Below are 6,060 nucleotides of genomic sequence, written 5' to 3' on the forward strand. Positions count from 1 at the left end.
CCTTCAAAAACAGCCGTAGTATTTTATAGCGCCATTACTTCGGGTCCGTAATGCCGACCATCAGGCATGCTCGCAACGCTCGAGCTCCACTAAAAGTCAATACATGGGATATATTTCGCCCACCTGACACAAAGATACGGCTTCAATATTTAATACGGGCCGGGTTGCGCTTACGTGTGCATTCAGCACTATTTTATTTTTTAGGCTGACGGCGTTTTTCCTTTTAGGTGTATTGGCTCTTTGATATCGGTGTATGGGATGGCTGAATGTGATGGCGAAGTCCTACAAAATGTAATTGGTCTTTTGAATCATACTATTGACGTTTATAATTTAAACTGTATGATTAATAAGGCAGAATCATTAATGTAGGCAATTTATTTTTATAAGTAAAACGTAAGTTTGTAATCTGTACTTGTACATACGACATCTGTAGATATCTTTCTGAAGTATTATATATTTATTATATACTAGTGGTCCGCCCCGGCTTCGCCCGTGGTACATATTTCGCAATAAAAGGTAGCCTATGTCCTTTCTCGGGTATCAAAATATGTATCTCCATACCAAATTTCATGCAAATTGGTTCAGTAGTTTAGGCGTGATTGAGTAACAGACAGACAGACAGAGTTACTTTCGCATTTATAATATTAGTATGGATTTCTACTTACCGTATGTTGTATCTCATATCGTAATTTGTTTAGGATTTTATAATATTATTATGTTGATAATAAGATGACAATTGCAATTTAAGTGTTTTTATTTAATCCTTAAAAAGATAAGTGTTGTAAATAGTTGCCGGTCTGAAATAAAAAATTTGAAAGATATGCGTAGTTTTATTCCCGTATCCTACCAAACACTGAATGTCACAAAAACATTACTATCTACACTTCGAAGTAATGCAATCTGTATTCCATGAAAGAGCCGTTTTAGCGTTCACCAGTTCATAAAATCTCTTCTCTTATTAATTAATAAGAGTAATTAAGTTGATTACGACGGGATCAGGTTTTAATGCACTCTTTTGTTCTCCACAAACACGGGATCAGGTTTTAATGCACTCTTTTGTTCTTTCGGACTCCATTTTTATTAACGTGGAAGTAATTTGAATAATTATTTTCAAGTAATAGATAGATACCTACCTACCTTTTTATGTTATAGGGAGGAAACCTACTAAGAATTGAATTCTTTTTTCATAAAATATACATATTTCATGTTATAAATCGACTATTTTGGTACATTTTATACCATTAACTATATTGGAAAAATATGTGGGCATACAATTACACATGTAAAGCCAATTGAGGCAATTATGTAAACTTTACACCTTGTCATTATCACTGTCAATAAAGGGCAGATAAATTGGACTCATCGATTAAACAAAGTTTGACCACAATCAGTTTGGTCGATAAATAATTAAATACGAAATGGTTTAATAAAATTAACAAACTTAATTATTACCTAAATTACGTAGTGGGATAAAATTTACATAAAAGTAAAAAAAAGTAATAAGGGCGCTTGCCCGTCGCCCTGGCTCTGCTCGTATCTACACTCCGATAGACATTATTAGTACATATTATAAGGTTCTCAATTTTTTGTCCAAATTGAAGCAGATTACAAAAAATAAAATTGCTAAAATCTGTTTCGCTGTTCTCGAGTTACTTAAAAAGTGGTGTAATTAAGACTTACTTTAATATTAGATTAGCCGCTCGCCCTCGATCCGACCGGGCAGACATTTTTTTATAAGATTTTCATATAGTTATATTTTTTGCAATTACATATTATCCTAACATCCATTCAGCAGTTGTTATGATATATTATGTATGTCGTGAAACCTTAACGACTCTCTTTTAAATTCACCGTAAGATTGTAATTTTAATGTAGCCGGCGAAATTGCACCGTAATTTTAATGTCGAGAAATTGTGTGCTACGCATATCTTGCGCATAATGTGAACTTAATATTATAAAGCTGAAGAGTTTGTTTGTTTGTTTGAACGCGCTAATCTCAGGAACTACTGGTCCGATTTGAAAAATTCGGTGTTAACTGTGGAACAGCTAGTTTTATATATTGCTAGTATATTGCTAGTATATTTAACAAATGTTATATGAATAAAGGATTACTCAGATGGTTCAAGGGATTATAATGAAAACACAATGTATATAAAAATTTATTTATTCAGTATATATAATTGAACTGATTTCATACATGTATCGTACATACTACAACTTCCAATACATTAAAATTTAACTACGTATACACAGGGGATGTATAAAAATATCTAATGATAGTTCTTAGAACATTATTTATTTCGTTTATGAAATTCTGAGACCAATCATTAATGATTTTAAAACAATTTTATGTGTTAAAAAGTACGATTTTCATAATTTATAGTACATTAAATTCCATATTTCGTTTCCTTCCAAATAATGTCTCAGAATTTCACAGCATTAATGTATAGGTATAATATTATGAAATTAAAGAAAGTGCCAGAAATTACTTATTAAAACAAAAGTCAAGTTTATCTTTCGTCAAATTGATTCACAATGTTCGATATATTAAAAACAACCATTTTTTAAAAGACGGGTGACTTGGAATTATGTTGACTATTGATAGGCCATTTTAGATGCGTTGTGAAATAATGTAAGCTAAAACTATTTCGTGTTGCCACATTTTAAATTAAAAAATTTAAAAAAATTCAAAGAAATTATTTATACAGGATAAATACTATTAATAAGTACAATTACCGAAAGAACCATAAATTAAAAAATAATATCTCAGTTATATTTTACCGTTGGCAACAGGAAAAGTTATTTCTAGTTATGTGACAAAAAGAAATGAAACTTTTACATCTATATAATACAAACTATTGCATTCAATCAAAATATAATATCTACACCACATTACCATGTACAGAAAACATATTAATTTTCGAACTTATATCTTACTTTATTAAAACATCATCATAAGAAATAAAAAAAATGTTGTGTGGTTTTATGAAACCACGGTAAAAGTGAAACTGTTCGAACGGTTCCGAACACTGCTTTGTGTAGCGCATGTCGCGTGACGGTCGGCTGCCGAGTAGGTATACCTACTCAGCAGCCGCGATACACGCGACATGCGCTACACAGACCAAACAGTTTGAGACGATGTAATAAAAGTTTCACTTTAACATAATTTAAAACTATATTATCTACTTATAGTGAATCATAATATGTATCTGTATGTTACGTCACCCGTCGACAAAATGGCGCGAAAGGAGATTAACGCATTAGTTCCTAGCTACCATAAAGCTGAGTATCACCGCCAACATCATTCGATAACTACCTACTTATGCCTCTTCGGCTTTTTACGAATAAACGTCTACATGTAAAGTTTAAATTTATTTATTAGTACTTAAATTGGCTTAAACATAGATTTCCGAAAACTAAATTTTGTGTGTAGAAATCTTAGGCCGCTAAAAATACAAGGCAGAAGTGAATAGATTAGACGAATAGGCCGTTAAAACATTTTTCAACATGAAATAATTAAAAAATTGATAATTATTATACATGTAGACGTTTATATCAAGTCAAAGGTTAAAATTAGAAGAAAAAAAGGAATACAAAATGATACACAATAATAAAATTAAGTATACGGATAAAAGCATAGGCGCAGTATTATATGAAAAAACATTTGCAATTGATTTCATTTACTTGATACTGATATGTAACTTATGAATACTTAGGATTTATTTCAAAGCTAAAACTGTTAGCATTTATCTTTGAAAAATTCAGAGTTCGTCTAAATTGGATGAATCACTACATAGTATAAAACAAAGTCGCTTTCTCTGTCTCTATGTCCCTATGTATGCTTAAATCTTTAAAACTAAGCAACGGATTTTGATGAGATTTTTGTAATAGATAGAGTTATTCAAGAAAAATGTTTTAGTATATAATTTATTATGTTTTAGACAAAGCGGGCGAAGCCGCGGGCGGAAAGCTAGTAGTTTATAAATACAAAAAGGCCAAAATGGAATAAGTCAAATTAATTAATAATCAGTTTACCTAAAACCAAATTAAATTACATACAATCAAATCACTTTAAATAAGAAAAAAATTACAAACAAACAGGAACTCGACTACGCCTATGTCACATAAAATCTTATAAAATAGTTTTAAAAACTTTCAAATACAACTTTCCCTACATTCAATTTCATAAGAAGTTTTCATTAAATCCCTAATTCACATTAAAAAGCTCAAATAATTCTTTTAGTACGAGCAGTCGGTGACGATAAAAATGGATGATTGAAAATTAAAAATTAATTGCAATCATACATTGTCACATTTAACACCGTGTCACCGACAAAAGCAAAACCAATTCTAAATACGGACAATAAATTTTATATTATCATTTATATAATATAATTTATATAATAATACATAGACATTGGACATCTAATACGTTATCAACGCGTTCGTATACCCAACGATTATTATATTTACAACCTTGGCAAATAATTATAGTTGAGCATGATATTATTATTATTAGGAAAATATAATGCAAAATTGCATAAAGAAGCATCGTCGTCTGCGTAAAAGTCTTAACAATTAGCGAATAGCAAATGGACTGCGACTTGAAATATTTATTTTAAGATTATATAAATATACTTTACAATAAAAACATTGATAAATTTTATAGATATATACCTATTAAGTACATAATATTATGTATATGTAGTGACTAAAAAGGAATTTAATTTTAGTCATAATAGGAATCGTATTCAGCAATGTAAGGGTCAATTAGATGTTTTTTATAATTGTATCAGACATTAATATAATTTAAACGCTCATTATAGGGGTTTAATATCACTTCAATTTAAGTTTGAACGTATTCCAAAGCTCAAGTTATTATGTAAAATACGTTACTAAGTATAACCCGTATCATAAAAGAATCAAAATCAAATTCCTGTCTCGGACTAACAATTCAAAATCGTTCCATTCTTAGCACGGATTATAAAAAATCAAGAATTTCAAAGTCGACAGTCCAGCAAATATTTAGCGTCAAAAATATAAAAGCACATACTAAATATATATAAGTATATACCAGCCTAACCTAGTACAATATATACTGGACGCCAGTGTTCGCATGCACCAAATTGCCAGTCAAAATATAACGTAGCCTTACCTAGCGATCTCAAAACTGTGATATTTTAAGCAACTAATGTACTTAATAATGAATAATTTTAATTACTTATAAGGCAATTAAAATTATTATTGGGGTCAATTCCTATTAACTTTTTTTGCTGACCGTCGGGTAGTTTTAAGTTTGACGATACATGCTTCCTTGTATCGCGTTTTTTCAGCCAAATAAGTTTTAGTCAAACAGACACTAATAATAATTATTTAAATTAAATAAATAATTTTGAGTAGCTTTACGACGACACAAATAAATTCTAAACTACATTGAAAAACATAGTTCAAACTATGTTTTTCAATGTAGTTTAGAATTTCGCGATAAAAGATCACAGTTTTGCAGACCCAAAAATTAAAATACACATGCACCCAATCGTGTTATTTTCTCAAACACTTATAAAGCGACATTTAAAAAAACAACTACATGGCTTCAATAGAAATAGATATAACATCCATATGTTTTACCCCATACTTTTCACATTTACACTTACATAAATATTATTAACATTTAGGGGCTTTTTAGCGTTGCTTTAGAGGCCACTGAACTCCTAAGTTACAAATGTAAATAAAAATTCATATTATATTTACAAATAGACAATTTTTTTAATCGTCTTTATTTAAAAAAAATCATTTTTTTTTTATATTTTAAGCGAATTGTCCCAGTGCCTCTTTAAATATAAAATATCGCCCCAAATAAACATACTTAGCATTAAAATATATTCATAATCATTTAAGGACAAAAATTAGTGCCTACTTGAAACTTTATATCTTGGAAGTTTTACAATTATAAAAATATCAACAAAATCTTATAATTCGTAACAAACTCGTTAATTTTCAATAATCTTATTAAAATTTGCAAAACGCAAACTCACAACACAATTTTAAATTGCTTCATTA

The sequence above is a fragment of the Colias eurytheme genome, chromosome 11 (genome assembly GCF_061535395.1).
Source record: "Colias eurytheme isolate Ceu_HAF_F1 chromosome 11, ilColEury1 Martin Lab GWU primary, whole genome shotgun sequence".
Taxonomy (NCBI): domain Eukaryota; kingdom Metazoa; phylum Arthropoda; class Insecta; order Lepidoptera; family Pieridae; genus Colias; species Colias eurytheme.